Below are 17,311 nucleotides of genomic sequence, written 5' to 3'. Positions count from 1 at the left end.
CTCTCCCAGGGATAAAAGCCCAATCAAGATTTGAGCCACTGTAGATGGGGGGGCCTTTCAGGGAAGCTGCTGCAGTGCATTGTGGGAACTTCCTGTCTGTACTCAGTGCCGTGTTCAATACCCTCCCCCCCCTCTGGCTCTGTTTGCTGTGGTTTTGGAATGTAGGTGAACTTCAGTGGGGTGGAGTCTGGAGCCAATGACCAAGAAAAAAATTCTTGAGGCATCTTTGGTGCAAAATGTTGTTTTATTAATGAATGGGGAGAGGAGGAGGGCAGAAAGAGTTGCTGCAATCAGGGTCATGAAGGGGTGGCCAATTTTATACTATGGGGTTGGGGAAAGGTGAGGAATAGGGGAGTTTTCAAAATGATTTTCATATGTTGAAGACTCACAGGATACTAGAACCTTGCCATTGTCAACTTAAGGTTGTTTTTCCCTCTTAGGAAGGCATTACCGTGAAGATAGTTGGGAGTTTTCTGGAGGAACATTACATTTTGCCCTCTTCAAGCATCTGTCAATAGGCTGCAGACTCTAAGGTCACTTAAACGTATGTACATTCCCTTCTGGAAGCTTGGTAATTGATAGAAGTGCTTTGTTTTTGTAAATTTCTAGGACATTTGTAGAACAGAGGGAGACCCATGTCTTGCAGGATTGTGATCTCCATAAGTTCACTATTTGTTTTTTCCTTCAGCCTGGAGCCCCTGAGGAATATCACATGCATCCCATGGAGGGGGAGTTGAGGGTGTCAGCTTCTGCTTTGTCCTCAGCTTGCCTTCTGGTCCCTCATCATGTCCATCACACGGATTTGTTGGAGGAACAGTTCAACATGGGATATTAATCTGCCTACAAAGGAATGTAACCCTGCCATTTGCCACAACATGGGTGAACTAGAGAGTATTATGCTAAGTGAAATAAGTCATAGAAAGACAAATACCGCATGACTTTACTCCTGTATAGATTCCAACAAACAAAACAAGTGAGCAACGAGAAAGAGAACAAGAAAGGGAGAGACAAAGTTAGAAACAGACTCTTAACTATAGCAAGCAGGCTGGTGGTTGCCAGAACAGAGGTGGAAAGGTGGATGCGTTAAATGAGTGATGGGATAAGGAGTGCACCTGCGAGGCGCACTGGGTGTTGTATGGAATTGTACACTCTTGTACTCCTGAAAGGAGTATTACCTTGTATGTTAACTAACAGGAATGTAAAGAAAAACCTTTAAAAAATGCTTTTTACAGATGGGAGAAACTTTGTGTCTTAGGTCACCCAAATATACTTTTGGAAAGAAATTGAAACATTTATCCTTTCTCCCTTGCTGATACTATCAAATTTGGAGACTCCTTTTGACTATTCTTATTTATATATAGTTTTTAAAGGTTTAATTTATTAATTACACAGAGATCACAAGTAGGCAGGGAGGCAGGCAGAGAGAGAGGAGGAAGCAGGCTCTCTGCCCCGCAGAGATGGAGGGCTCCATCCCAGGACCCTGAGATCATGACCTGAGCAGAGGCAGAGGCCCTAACCCACTGAGCCAGCCAGGTGCCCGACTATTCTTATATTTTTCAGCCAACATGTATATATTTGCATAATTTCAATAAGCAACTGTTCTGCTTATGACAAGACACACCAACGCTGCTTTTAGGAGTTCCTAGTGGCCCAGTGGGTTAGGCATCTGCCTTCGGTTCAGGTCATGATTCCAGCATCTTGCGATTCAGCCCAGTGTCCATCTACCTACTTACTGGGGAGTTGCCCCTTCCCCTGTTGATGCTCACTCTTTCTCTCTTTCCCAAACAAATAAAATACTACAACAAACAATTTAAGAAACCCTGGTTATATCACCAAAGCTTTCCGTAGGATGTCCTAGCTGGAAAGAGCTGCATAGACTCAGACATGACTCGAGAACTATAGGGGATTAAGATTCACGTTATGAAACAAATGAAGCCCCCTTGGAAAGAGCATCCTGAGACCTTGACAGAGGTCCCAGCGGGCTTACTGTGTGAGTCAAGAAGATCGTTTCCTAACAGCTGAAGGAACCTAGAGCTATTTGAGGGACTCCAAGAAGAGAGGAGTTCACCCAAATCCATAGGTGTTCCACGCAATGTCTGGTGGCAAGGATTTGGCTTATCTTCTGGCCCGGAGAGGCTGTTAAGAGTTCTGTCTAGGGGTGCCTGGGTGGCTCAGTCAGTTAAGCATCTGCCTTCAGCTCAGGTCCCAGGGCCCTGGGATTGAGACCCACAGAGGACTCCTTCCTTGGTGGGGAGCCTGCTTCTCCCTTTTTCTCTGCCTGCTGCTCCCACTGCTTGTGCTCTGTGTGTGTCAAACAAATCTTTGAAAAAAAAAAAAAAAGAGTCCCATCTAGAGATTCAATATGAAACATTCAGCAAAACTGCTCTTAAAGTCTGTAAGTCAAACCTCTGTTCTTGGGGCACTTACCGTAAATAACCAGGCCAACTTTTCTTTCTTGAACTAGCCTTATTTTCCAATAAAATTTGTGTTCATTTGGTTGCATTTTTTGGTAACAATGGGAGTGCTTATAGAGAAAAATATGTCTCAGTAATACATGTGTGTAGATAAAAGATTCTAATACTATTCGTTATAAAGTGGAATAGATCCTGATTTCTTTTTTTTCTAGTGTCATCCAATGCCAGGGTCCAAATCCCCAAGTATTTTGATCTTTCTGTCAAGTTTCTAAGTTTAATCATGTGAGGATGAAAACTGCCTTTTTTCCTGAAGCTCTGTAGACTTAGTATAAAGGACTCCATGTAACAAAATGGTCCTAATAGCTCATGTAGAAACAGCCTTAGGGCTGTGGCTCCATGGGCCACTAAAAACATTACCAGATGCATTTGAACTGTAAACCAGGAAGATCCGTCTGGTGGTCACTACCTGCCCTCAGTCTATCTGAAGATAGTTCAAGTCTGACATCCAGATGTCTGCTCAATGGGCTACCCTTAGAAATCAGAATCCGGCCTCACCTTTTATTTTATTTTTAAGTTTTTAAAATTTTTTTAAAAGATTTTGTTTATTTATTTGACAGAGAGATCGATTACAAGCAGGCAGGGAGAGGAGGAAGCAGGCTCTCTGAAGAGCAGAGAGCCTGATGCGGGGCTCGATCCTAGGACACTGGGATCATGACCTGAGCTGAAGGCAGAGGCCTTAACCCACTGGGCCACCCAGGCACCCCTCACCTTTTTTTTTTTTTTTAAAGAGTTTATTTATTTATTTGACACAGCACAAGCAGAGGGAGAATCAGGCTTCCCACTGAGCAAGGAGCCCAACTCAGGGCTTGATCCCAGGACCCTGGGATCATAACATGAGCCAAAGGTAGGTGCTTAATTCACTGAGCCACCCAGGCACTCCTTAACTTTCAATCCAATCATCAATCACAGTTCTTTTCTTTTCATATAAAAGCCTCCTTTTATTACATTACTTGTACCATAGTGTACATTTGAAAATACACCTGTGTCATTGCCTCCTGAAATGACTTTGACTCAACTGATATACTGTCAGGCCTGGATCATTGATACGAAACAATCTACATGTTCAACTTTTAATATGTGAAACTCCCAAGGAAGCTTCAGATGGGGGAACTGAAGGGAGTAAGGACAGCCTCTCTGTCCTCCCAACCCCCAAATGTGCCACCTTGGTCTATGGATTATTTGACTTCAAGGTACTTGAAAACCTCCAGGCTCAAGAGAACATTTTCCCCCCTCCCTTAAGCACCCAACAGAATTATTGGGGGTCTTCCCCAGCATTAGGGTTATTAGCAGAGAAAAGTTTGTCTCAGGGACTGATCCTTGAAGTAGGACAAATATCTCATTACAAACTATGTGCTCTTATCAGCCTGTGAAAGTGTTTTCCTGTGCTCTGAATCTCCAGGGCCTGGTTCTTTTGCCTTAGTTCAGGATCACACTTGTAACTCTTTTTTTTCTTAAAGATTTTATTTATTTATTTATTTAATACAGAGAGTGAGAGCATGAGAGGGGAGAAGGACAGAGGGAGAAGTAGACTCCTCATGGAGCTGGAGACTGATGCAAGACTCCATCTTGGGACTCTGGATCATTATGTGAGCTGAAGGCAGTGGCTTAACCAATGGAGCCACCCAGGCGCCCACACTTGCAACTCTTCTGGCCCGACAGTATCTAGAATTTCTACATCTTGTGGATTCTCTGTATGTACACTGATTTAATTTTATTTTCTCCTCTTTATCTGTCCAGCCTAAATGGATCTTTAAGGGGACAAGAATTCTTGTTCTCTGACACGGTTTGATTCTAAGGCCTCAGTTCCTGGTATCTTACTTTTTAAAGTGTAAAAACAAGGTGCAACAGTAGAAAGTATTTCTACAGGAGTTGATTTTTTTTTTTAAGATTTTATTTATTTCACACAGAGAGAGATCACAAGTAGGCAGAGAGCAGGCAGAGAGAGACGGGGAAGAATTCTCCCTGCTGAGCAGAAAGCCCAATGTGGGGCTTGATCCCAGAACCCTGAGATCATGACCTGAGCTGAAGGCAGAGGCTTAACCCACTGAGCCACCCAGGCGCCCCTTCTATTCTAATTTTTGTTTGATTTTATTTTCTCTCCCTCAACCCCCCCTTCTTTTTTTTTTTTTTTGTTCCTTTTCTGATTAGTGTATATTTTTTCTAGTGTCATTTTTCGTGTTTTTGTTTTTTTTTCCCCTCATTCATCTATTCTTTTCTGGATGTAATGACAAGATGGAAAAACTCATCCCAAAAGAGAGAACAAGAGACACTACTCACTACCATGGATTTAATCAATATGGATATCAGTACACAGAACTAGAATTCAAATCAACAACTATAAAGATACTAGCTGGGCTTCAAAAAAGCAAAAAGACACTAGAAATTTCCTAACCAGAGAAATAACCAAAATCTAATCATATTGAAATCTAAAAGGCTATTACTGAGATGCAATTTAGGAAGGAGGCTCTAACTGCTATGGTAGGTGAGGTAGAAGGAAGCATCAGTGACATAGAAGACAAAATGGAGAATAAGGAAGCTGAGAAAAAGATAAACAGCTTTTGGATCACAAAGTGAGGATTCAAGAGATCAGTGATACCACAAAGTAAAACGAGTTAGTATAATTGGGATCCTAGAGGAAGAGGCGGGGTGGGCTGGGGGAGAAGGTTTATTTGAGCAAATTATAGCAAAGAATTTACCTAATCTCGGGAAGGAAATAGACATTCAAGTCCAGGAGGCACAGAGAACCCCCCGCAAAATCAATAAAAATAAATCAACAAGGTTGACATAGAATAGTGAAGTTTGCAAAAATCAGAGATAAAGAGAAAATCCAGAAAACATCTCAGGACAAGAGGTCAGTAAACTACCAGGGTAAAAAGAGAAGGCTGGCAGCATACCTAACCACAGAGATCCGGCAGGCGAGAAAGGACTGGCGTAATAGAGTCAATGTACTAAATGAGAAAAATATGCAGCTAAGAATAAGCTACAAATACTTTGTACAGCAAGCCTGACATTAGGAATAGGAGAGATAAAGAGCTTCCATGTGGAACAAAAACCACAGGAGTTTGTGATCACTAAACCAGGCCTGCAAGAAATATTAAGGGGATCCTCTGAGCAAAGAGAGAGTCCAAAAGAAGAAACACTCAAATGAAACAGAGACATTTTACAAAAGAGTGAGTTTATAGGTAATGAGATGGTGCTAAATTCCTATTTTTCAATAATCACTCTGAGTGTAAAGGGAGTAAAAAGTTCCAATTAAAAGACACAGGGTAGTCACTTCAATTCAAAACAAAACAAGACCCATCAATATGCTGCTTAGAAGAGACTCATATGAGAGCCAAACACACCTCCAGATTGAAAGTGGAAGGGTGGAGAACCATTTATCATTCTAAGGGACATTGAAAGAAAGCTGGAGTAGCAATCCTTGTATCAAACTAGATTTAAACCAAAGACTAGTAAGAGGTGAAGTAGGACGCTATATCATAATAAAAGGGTCTATCCAATAAGAAGACCCAACAACTGTAAATATTTATGTCCCAACTTGGAAGCAGCCAATTGTATAAACCAATTAATAACAAAATAAACACATGGATAATAAAACAATAATAGTGAACTTCAACACTGCACTCACAGAAATGGACAGATCATCTTAGCAGAAGATCAACAAGGAAATGAGGGCTTTATTTTTTTTTTTATTTTTAAAGATTTTTATTTATTTATTTGACAGAAATCACAAGTAAGCAGAGAGGCAGGCAGAGAGAGAGGAGGAAGCAGGCTCCCTGCTGAGCAGAAAGCCCGATGCGGGGCTCGAACCCAGGACCTGGGATCATGACCTGAGCCGAAGGCAGCGGCTTAACCCACTGAGTCACCCAGGCGCCCCGGAAATGAGGGCTTTAAATGACACACTGGACCAGCTGGAATTCACAGATACATTCAGAGCATTTCATCCTAAAGCAACAGAATACACATTCTTCTTGTGTTTGCATGGAACATTCTGCAGTATAGATCACATACTGTGTCGAAATCAGTCTCACCTGGTACCAAAATATTGGAATTCTTCCAGGCATATTTTCGGAGGCTTTAAAACTTGAACTCAATCACAAGAGAAAGCTAGGAGGGAACACAAAGACTTGGAGGTTAAAGAGCATCCTACTAAAGAATGAATAGGTTAGCCAGGAAATTAAAGAAATACTTTTTTAAAAATCATGACACAGGGGCACCTGGGTGGCTCAGCGGGTTAAAGCCTCTGCTTTCTGCTCAGGTCATGATCCCAGGGTCCTGGGATCGAGCCCACATCGGGCTCTCTGCTTGGTGGGGAGCCTGCTTCCCCCCCCCTCTGTCTGCCTGTCTCTCTGCCTATTTGTGATCTCTGTCAAAAAAATAAAATCTTAAAAAAAAAATAAAAATCATGACACAAATGAAAATTAAAAAAACAAAACAAAAAACAATTCAGAACCTTCGGGTTGTAGCAAAGGCAATCTTAAGAGGGAAATAGTAATGCAAGACATTCCCAAGAAACAAGACAAGTCTCAAACACACAGCCTAACCTTACACCTAAGGAGCTGGCGAAAGAACAGCAAATACAGCTCAAATCCAGCAGGAGAAGAGAAATAATAAAGATTAGAGCAGAAATCAATGAAATAGAAAGCAAAAGAAGAGTAGAACAGCTTAATGAAAATACGAGTTGTTTCTTTGAAAGATTTACTAAGGTCTATAACTCCAGGCCAGACTTTTCAAAAAGAAAATTGAAGAGCAAAAAGAAAAGATAAAGGACCCAAATAAAATCATAAATGAAAGAGGAGAGATCACAGCCAAAACTGAACAAATATAAGAACATATTATGAGCAATATATGTCAACAAATTAGGCAATCTGGAAGAAATGTGTGCATTCTAGAATCACATAACCTATCAAAACTGAACAGGAAGGGCGCCTGGGTGGCTTAGTGGGTTAAAGCCTCTTCCTTCGGCTCAGGTCATGATCCCAGGGTCCCCAGGTCTGGATATCTGCTCAGCGGGGAGCCTGCTTCCTCCTCTCTCTCTGCCTGTCTCTTTGCCTACTTGTGATCTGTGAAATAAATAAATAAAATCTTTTAAAAAAACTGAACAGGTGGGGCGCCTGGGTGGCTCAGTGGGTTAAGCCGCTGCCTTCGGCTCAGGTCATGATCCCAGGTCCTGGGTTCGAGCCCCACATCGGGCTTTCTGCTCAGCAGGGAGCCTGCTTCCTCCTCTCTCTCTGCCTGCCTCTCTGCTTACTTGTGATTTCTCTCTGTCAAATAAATAAATAAAATCTTTAAAAAAAAATAAAATAAAAAAACTGAACAGGAAGAAGCAGAACACCATAACTGGCAAAGAAATTGAAGCAGTAATCTAAAATCTCCCAACAAGCAGGAATCCAGGACTAGAGGACCTCCCAGTGGAATTTTACCAAACATTTCAAGAAGAATTAATTTGTTTTCTTCTGAACCTGTTTCAAAAAATAGCAATGAATGGAAAACTTACAAACTCATTCTATGAAGCCAGCAATATTACCTTAATCCCCAAGTCAGACAAAGACCCCATGAAAAATGAGAATTCCAGATCAATATCCCTGATGAACATGAATGCAAAAATTCTCACCAATACACTACCCACTACGATCCAACAATACATTAAAAGTTTTATTTACCATCACCAAGTGGGATTAATTCCTGGGCTGCAAAGATGGTTCAATATCCCATCAGTGTGATATACCACATTAATAAAAGAAAGGATAAGAACCATATGATCTTCTTAATTGATGCAGAAAAAGCATTTGACAAAATATAGGATCCTTTCTTGATAAACACTTTGCAGTGTGGGGATAGAGGGAAAGTACCTCAATATCATAAAAGCCACATATGAAAATCCCACAGCAAATATCATGCTCAATGATGAAAAACAGAGCTTTCCTCCCAAGGTCAGGAACACAGCAGGGATGTCCACTATCACCACTGCTATTCAACAACATGTATTAGAAGTCCCAGCCTCAGCAATCAGACCACAAAAAGAAAAGAAAAAGGCATCTAAATTGGCAAAGAAGATATCAAACTCTCACTCTTTGCCGATGACATAATATTCTATGTAGAAAGCCCAAAAGAGGGGCTCCTGGGTGGCTCAGTCATTAAATGTCTACCTTCAGCTTGGGTCATGATCCTGGGGTCCTGGGATCAAGCCCTGCATGGGGCTCTCTGCTAAGTGGGAAGCCTTGTTCTCCCTCTCCCACTCCCCCTGCTTGTGTTCCTGCTCTCGCTATCTCTGTCAGATAAGTAAAATAAATCTTTAAAGAAAAGAAAACCCAAAAGACTCCACCCAAAAATTGCTAGAGTTGAATCAGGAAGTAAAGAAAGTGGCAGGATATAAAATCGTTGCAGAAATTAGTTGCATTTCCATACACTAACAATGAGACAGAAGAAAGAGAAATTAAGGAATCTATGCCAAAAACCTTAGGATACCTAGAAATAAACCTAACCAAAGAGGTGAAGGGCCTGTACTGAGAAAACTATAGAACACTTATGAAAGAAATTGAGAAAGCCATGAAGAAATGGAAAAATTGCCCATGCCCATGGATTGGAAGAACAAATATTGTTATAATGTCTATGCTACCTAGAGCAATCTACATATTCAATCCAATCCCTATGAAAATACCATCAACTTTTTCTCAGAGCTGGAACAAATAATGCCAAAATCTGTATGGAGCCAGAAAAGACCCCAAATAGCCAAAGGAATGTTGAAAAAGAAAACCAAACTTGGTGGCATCACAGTTCCGACCTTCAAGCTCTATTACAAAGCTGTAATCACCAAGACAGCATTGTATTGGCAGAAAAACAGACATGCAGATCAATGGAACAGAATAGAGAACCCAGAAATGAACCCTCAACTCTATGGTCAACTAATCTTCGATAAAGCAGAAAAGAATATCCAATGGAAGACAGTCTCTACAGAAATGGTGTTGGAAAATTGGATAGCCCCATGCAGAAGAATGAAACTAGACCATTTTCTTAGGCCATACACAGAAATAAACTCAAAATGAATGAAAGACCTAAATGTGAGATAGGAATTCATCAAAATCCTAGCGGAGAACACAGGCAATAACGTCTGTGACCTCAGCCAGAGCAACTTCTGTCTAGACACAACTCCAAGGCAAGGGAAACAAAGGTAAATATGAACTATTGGGACTTCATCAAGGTAAAAAGCTTTACAGTCAAGAAAACCAAAAGACAGCCGAGGGACTGGGAGAAGATATTTGCAAAATGTCTTATCAGATAAAGGACTAGTATGCAAAATCTCTACTTATCAAAGTCAACACCCAAAGAACATAATCCAATCAAGAAAAGGACAAAAGACACAGAGAGCTCTTTCTCCAAAGAAGACATACAAATGGCCCACAGAAAAATGAAAAAGTGCTCAACATTACCCAGCATCAGGGAAGTACAAATCAAAACCACAGTGAGATACCACCTCACACCAGTCAGAATGTATTAAACTAACAAGTCAGGAAACAACAGATGTTGGCAAGGATGAGGAGATACGGGACCCCCTTACCCTGGTTGGTGGGAATGCAAACTGGTGCAGCAGGCACTGTAGAAAACTGTATGGAGGATACTCAAAAAGTAAAAATAGAGCTACCCAATGCCCCAGCAATTGCACTACACTGTATTTATCCAAAGAATGCAATCATAGTGAACCAAAGGGGCTCCTGCGCTGCAGTGTTTCCAGGAGTAATGTCCCCAATAGCCAAAATATGGAAAGAGCCCAGATTTCCAGTAACAGATGGATGGATAAAGCAGACATGTATATATATAAAATGGAATATTACTCATCCATCAAAAATGAAATCTTGCCATTTGTAATGATGTGGATGGAACTACAGGGTATTATGCTAAGCAAAATAAGTCCATCAGAGAAAGATAATTATCCTATGATTTCACTCAAATATGGAATTTAAGAAACAAAACAGGATCATAGGGAAGGGGAGGGAAAAATAAAGTAAGAGAAAATCAGAGAGGTGAGACAAACCATAAGAGACTCATAACTCTAGGAAACAAATTGAGGGTTGCTGAAAGGGAGGTGGGTGGAGGATGATGGGCTAATTGGGTGATGGGCAATAAGAAGGGCACATGATGTGGGGGCGCCTTGGTGGCTCACTGGGTTAAAGCCTCTGCCTTCGGCTCAGGTCATGATGCCAGGGTCCTGGGACTGAGCCCCGCATGGGGCTCTCTGCTCGGTGGGGTACCTTCATCCGCTCCTCTCTCTGCCTGCCTCTCTGCCTAATTGTGATCTCTGTCTGTCAAATAAATAAATAAAACCTTAAAAAAAAAAAAAAGGCACCTGATGTAACCAGCACTTGGTGTTGTATGTAACTGATGAATCACTAAACTCTACCACTGAAGCTAGTAATACACTATATGTTCATTTATTGGATGAAAAAAAAAAAAAAAACTGACCTCTGTGCTTCAGACCCAAAATACAACATGGACACAGAGTTGTGGATAAAGAGGAACAGTAGCTTCATTGCTTTGCCAGCCAAGGAGTCCTCAGCAGGTCAGGCCCTTCAAACCTGCAGCCCACCCAGAGAAAGGGGCTGGGGATTTGTAGGGAAATATGGGATTATGGCCGATTTCCAGAGGAAATCGTGTGTCTGTGCTGTCAGCCCTGTTCATCATGTTGTCAGGGTGGAATCAGATTCCTGAAACAATAGGCTCACAAGATAGGAAGGGAGGTTTATAGAAGAGAGAAAACAGTTTATTTAGTTTGAAATGGAGTCTTGCTGAAGCAGGAATGCAGCCGTTTTTGTTTTTGTTTTTTTAATTGAGAATGGCTAATCCAAGCCTTTCAGGTCTTTAAGATTTTATTTATTTATTTGAGAGAGAGACAGCATGAAAGGGGAGAAGGTCAGAGGGAGAAGCAGACTCCCCATGTTGCTGGTAGACCGATGTGGGGCTCGATCCCAGGACTCTGGGATCATGACCTGAGCCGAAGGCAGAGGCTTTAACCAACTGAGCCACCCAGGCACCCTGCCATTTTGGTTTTTGTTCAACTTGATGCTTTGAAGTGGTTCTGGTTCAGTCACCAGGACAAACATAGGAAGACAACTTCATATTTTACAGTGAGAAGCCAGTCCACATTTTCTAGAATGGGTAAAATAAAGAAAAAAGATAAAACACCAAATTTCAGTGAGAATGTGGATGAATTAGAATTCTCATATTGCTGGGGCGCCTGGGTGGCTCAGTGGGTTGAAGCCTCTGCCTTCGGCTCAGGTCATGATCCCAGGGTCCTGGGATCGAGCCCCGCGTCGGGGTCTCTGCTCTGCGGGGAGCCTGCTTTCTCCTCTCTCTCTGCCTGCCTCTCTGCCTACTTGTGATCTCTCTCTGTCAAATCAATAAATAAAATCTTTAAAAAAAAAAAAAGAATTCTCATATTGCTGATGAGAGGGTAAAAAGTAGATTCACTTTGCAAAACTGGTTGGTACTTATGAAAATAAGTATTTATCTACCAAAGAGGAGCATTTTGTCACCCTAAAATATCTGATCAGTGGGGAAGGCATGGATCTAAATGTGCTCACAATCATCGACTTGGTTCCTGTTCTGTGCCTGGTCACCTCTCCAAACTCTTCCCCATAGGCTCAGGTGTGGAGTTTGAAAGATGATTATCACCTGAGCCCTCCCTCTCCTCTTCTATCAATTGGTTTGGGCGAAAACAACAGTGTTGTGTTAATTGCAGGCTCCAGGTGATACTCAATGAGGCCAGGTGATCCTGAGTTAAGCACGAGGACTTCCTGTTATTTTTTGAGTGTTGAGAGCAGGCTTTGTCTCAAGGAGGGACTTGAGGGACTCAGAGGGACTCTCCTACAAGAGTCGGGGTGGGTCATGTCCATGCAGCACACAGTTAGTTCCTATGCTGTAGCTGAATTTGTGGGCATCTGTGGAAGGGGAGGCTCCCTGAGAGCAGGGAAGGAAAAGTCAGGGATTGGTCTTTAAGTAGGAGCTACTGACAAAATGGACGAGGAAGCTAGGACTTCTCTGCATTTCATGGTCCGGTCTTCAGGTGAGCAGTTTATACGTGAAGAGGCTCTGTTGGTATCGTTAAGGGCATTTTTTTTTCATGATATTCCTGTGATTTCTCCACAAATACCTTGTGAGAAAGAAATCTAGAGGATGAGGGGAAAAAAGAAATGGCCAGTTCTTGGGTAAGCCTTGTGTCCCAAGTCAGAGACCATGTCATGTTTTTCTCCTGAAATTCCTTGCATTAGAAATTGCAAATGTGGGTGCCTGGATGGCTCAGTGGGTTAAGCCTCTGCCTTGGGCTCAGTTCATGATCTCAGGGTCCTGGGATCGGGTCCCACATTGGGCTCTCTGCTTGGTGGGGAGCCTGCTTTCTCCTCTCTCTCAGCCTGCCTTTCTGCCTACTTGTGATTTCTGTCAAATAAATAAATAAAACCTTAAAAAAAAAGACTTAAAAGAAAAAAAGAAATTGCAAATGTTGGGCACCTGGGTGGCTCAGTTGTTAGGCAGCTGGCTTCTGCTCAGGCCCTGATCCCAGGGTCCTGGGATCGATTCACGTGTCGGGCTGCCTCCTCAGTGGGATGCCTGCTTCTCCCTCTCTCACTCTCCCAGCTTGTGTTCCCTCTCTGTCAAATAAATGAATGAATCTTTAAAAAATAAAAAAAAGTTACAAATGTTGATTCCTCTAGTTTTTAAGTTTCTGCGTCATGTTTTCACCTATTTATAAAACCTTTCCAGAAATTACACTCAGGGCTAGGTCTTTAGAACACTTCTCGCCTATATCCCAGATCCTTCTCTCCCATGTCTCCAACCAGGCTTCCAGTAGGGCCATTAGTTTGTCACTGAATTAAAGTCCTGCGAGTGTTGAAAATACTCCTCGGTGACAGATCCTCAGGGGAAGGTGGTGAGTCCAGGTTTCCTATTGCGGCCGAGGTCTGTTCCTGGGATCTCGGTGAAGGAAAACATCATCTAGGTCCCACCTGGATACTTTACCAGCTCTCTCTAGCCCAGAAGTAAAAAAACACACAAATACCCATGATGGATATGAGGTCCAGAAGAACTGGCAACGTTTTCGGACTGCAAATAGGTGTAAGTGTGAGTCTTGTTCTTGAGAATGTGAAAAAGATGTTCTACTTAAAATATGATGGGGGGCACCTGGGTGGCTCAGTGGGTTAAAGCCTCTGCCTTCAGCTCAGGTCAAGATCCCAGGGTCCTGGGATTGAGCCCCATATCGGGCTCTCTCCTCGGCAGGGAGCCTGCTTCCTCCTCCTCTCTCTCTCTGCCTGCCGCTCTGCCTACTTGTGATCTCTGTCAAATAAATAAAATCTTAAAAAAATATGATAGGGGACGCTGGCATGGCTTAGTCATTAAGCATCTGCCTTCAGCTCAGGTCATGATCCCAGGGTCCTGGGATGGAGCCCCACGTCGGGCTCCCTGCTCAGTGGGAGGCCTGCTTCTCCCTCTCCCACTCCCCCAGCTTTTGTTCCTCTCTCGCTGTCTCTATCAAATAAATAAGTAAAATATTATAAAAAAAATATGATAGAGAGGCATCTGGGTGGCTCAGTCGATTAAGTTTTGGACTCTTGATTTCTGATCTGGTTGTCCTCTAGGGTCCTAGAATGGAGCCACATTTCTGGCTCTGCACTCAGAGGCGGAACTGAGGTTCTTTCCCCCTTTCCCCTGCCCTCCCCTCCTCTCTCTCAAATATAAATAAATCTCTAAATAAAAATAAAAATTAAAATAAAAAAACTTCCCCAGTAGGCTTTCTGAAAGAGTTCCACTCCCAATATATTTCAGGAAAGCCAATGGATGCCTCTTTCCATGGCAGTGGATTGGGTAGATACACAGGATATACCTTTAAGCTCTTGGGGTTTCCTATGCTCATGGTCTACAGATGTGACAGAAAACCACTGCATGTGCAGCATGTCCCTGGATCAGTTGTAGGTGGGGGAGCTGACAAGTGAAATTAGTGTGATGAAGAAGTTAATGGTTTTTGCTGTGTCATGAGCCATAACATACTTTGTACTTTGCTAGGAGCTTCCTTTTTTTTTTTTTTTATGTATTTCTAAAAGATTTTATTTATTTATTTGACAAACAGAGATCACAAGTAAGCAGAGAGGCAGGCAGAGAGAGAGAGGGAAGCAGGTTCCTTGCTGAGCAGAGAGCCTGATGCAGGGCTCCATCCCAGGTCCCCGGGATCATGACCTGATCCGAAGGCAGAGGCTTTAACCCATGGAGCCACCCAGGCGCCCCTATTTATTTATTTATTTATTTATTTATTTATTTTTAGTGTTCCGAGATTCATTGTTTATGCACCACACCCAGTGCTCTATGTAATATGTGCCCTCCTTAATACCCACCACCAGGCTCACCCATCCCTCCTCCCCGAACCCCCACCAAAACCCTCTGTTTGAGTCCACAATGTCTCATGGCTCATCTCCCACTCCAATTTCCCCCAACTCCCTTCTCCTCTCCATCTCCCAATATCCTCCATGTTATTCCTTATGCTCCACAAGTAAGTGAAACCATGTGATAATTGACTCTGCTGGACTTCTTTCTTTTTCTTTTTTTTTTAAGATTTTATTTATTTATTTGACAAACAGAGATCACAAGTAGGCAGAGAGGCAGGCAGAGAGAGAGAGGAAGGGAAGCAGGCTCCCTGCTGAGCAGAGAGCCCGATAAGGGGCTTGATCCCAGGACCCTGAGACCATGACCTGAGCTGAAGGCAGAGGCTTAACCCACTGAGCCACCCAGGTGCCCCTGCTGGACTTATTTCACTCAGCATAATCTCTTCCAGTCCCGTCCATGTTGATACAAAAGTTGGGTGTTCATCCTTTCTGATGAAGACATAGGACTCCATAGTGTATATGTACCACATCTTCCTTATCCATTTGTCCGTTGAAGGGCATCTTGGTTGTCTCCACAGTTTGGCGACTGTGGCCATTGCCGCTATGAACATTGGGGTACAGATGGCCCTTCTTTTCACTACATCTGCATCTCTGGGGTAAATACCCAGTAGTGCAATTGCAGGGTCATAGGGTAGTTATATTTTTAATTGCTTAAGGAGCCTCCTGTCTTCTGCTGGGTTTGGAAAATTGTGAGCGGCCAGCTTGCTACATTATAAAATGTCTGTAATCTTGGAATTTTTATAGTCCTTGAGATTGTCCATAGACTTTATTCAAAACAAAATAGATATTTATGGGTCTGTTTCTACTCTGATTCACTTGTTTTTAGATTTGACTTTATATATATGTGAATTCATATGGTATTTGTCCTTTTTTTGACTTATTTCAAATAGCATAATACCTTCTGGGTCTATCCACACTGTCACAAATGTCAAGAAACAATAAAAAAAGCAGAAAGAGACCCATAAAGACCATGAATAACCTGCTGGTTACCAGAGTGGAATGGAGAAAGATGATGGGCAAAATTGAGGAAATGGGAATGGGAAATACAGCCTTCCAGTTATGGAATTAACAAGTCCTGGGGGGCAGGGAGCGGCACCTGGGTGGCTCAGTGGGTTAAAGCCTTTGTCTTCTACTTGAGTGGTGATCACAGGGTCCTGGGTTTAAGTCCCACATCGGTCTCTCTGCTCAGCAGGGAGCCTGCTTCCCTCTCTCTCTCTGCCTGCCTCTCTGCCTACTTGTGATCTCTGTCTGTCAAATAAATAAATAAAATCTTTTAAAAAATCACATTTAAAAAAATTTTTTTTAAAGACCTCAGTCCTGAAATTTATGGAAATTACTACTCACATCATTCTAATAGCCCTTAAATGCTTTTAACCACTTCTATTCTGTATTTTGATGTCAATAGAGTGGATTTGAAATGCATAACATAATGTGTGAACTTAATGTATTTTAATTAGTAAAACATAATGGTTTTTAAAGTGTTAACATGGATATGTAATGAATGACATATTATCCCAGCACCAAGGTGAACGCATCTCATTTTACTGAAGGTTGTAGGGAACTGATGGTATCTATCCCCTATTTGGTAATGGAGTGGGATTATATTCCCAGAACCCACTTTCTCAGTGCTCTGAAGGTTTAAATGACGTGTGATTATTTTGTCCCCCTAGTATTGTATCCTCTTCTCGTTGTGAACGCTGCAGTATTATGATGGCTATGTTGCCGATCATGTGGAGGTACTGTTGGTGTTTTAGCTCACGTGCTCCATGATACTGCTACTTGAGCATCCACTTTGAGTGCCCAGTCGTTCTGCAGGGACCCTGAACGGGCTCCAGTCCCTGTCACTAGTGCGTTCTCTAAACAACACGATGCAGAGTCGCAAGTTAATGTAGCTGCTGATATGACAGCCGCAGCGAACCCTTCTGAGCCGCCATCTCTCCTTTTTCCCAATTCTTTCCCCTCCCAGGGTCCTTGGAGAAGACTCCCACAGAGCTTACCTAGGCCTGTTTTGGTCTGAACAGCCTAATGTGGACTCCTTCCTGGGATTCTAAAGCACCACAGCCCCAGATAGAGGTATGTGCCTCGTTTTGCATGTGGGGGTGGTGCTGGGTGTGTTTCTGAAGTAAACATGCACATCTAACAGTGCTGGGTGTGTAACAGGTACCTCCTAAGTAGGAGAAACCTATCCCAATAGGAGTGATATTGTAGCCCAGGGGAGAGAAGGAGAAGATTGACATGATGAGCATCGGGTGTTCTACTTAACTGATAAATTCTTGAACACTATGTCTGAAACTCATGATGTAGTATATGTTGGCCAATTAAAATTTAAATTAAAAAAAAAAAAGAAAATACAGAAGATGAAGAATTAGCATGTGGAGGAGGACAACTGTCCTGAGTTGGACACCAGACTCC

General features: G+C 42.4%; 3 protein-coding genes across 3 annotated transcripts in view; 2 read left to right on the top strand and 1 right to left on the bottom strand.

The window, feature by feature from the left end:
* The window catches only part of LOC125088868 (zinc finger protein 665-like), a 577,134-nt gene that overhangs the window by 57,425 nt on the left and 502,398 nt on the right, over positions 1–17,311 (top strand).
* LOC125088914 (KRAB domain-containing protein 5-like) overlaps positions 1–17,311 on the bottom strand; it is a 664,001-nt gene that overhangs the window by 238,857 nt on the left and 407,833 nt on the right. The window lies entirely within an intron of this gene.
* LOC125088867 (zinc finger protein 665-like) overlaps positions 1–17,311 on the top strand; it is a 175,536-nt gene that overhangs the window by 54,194 nt on the left and 104,031 nt on the right. The gene's annotated exons all lie outside the window — the stretch shown is intronic.

Source organism: Lutra lutra, chromosome 17 (genome assembly GCF_902655055.1).
Source record: "Lutra lutra chromosome 17, mLutLut1.2, whole genome shotgun sequence".
NCBI classification, from domain to species: Eukaryota; Metazoa; Chordata; class Mammalia; order Carnivora; family Mustelidae; genus Lutra; species Lutra lutra.
The sequence above is the reverse complement of the archived record's forward strand: the minus strand, read 5'-3'. Positions and strand labels throughout refer to the sequence as shown.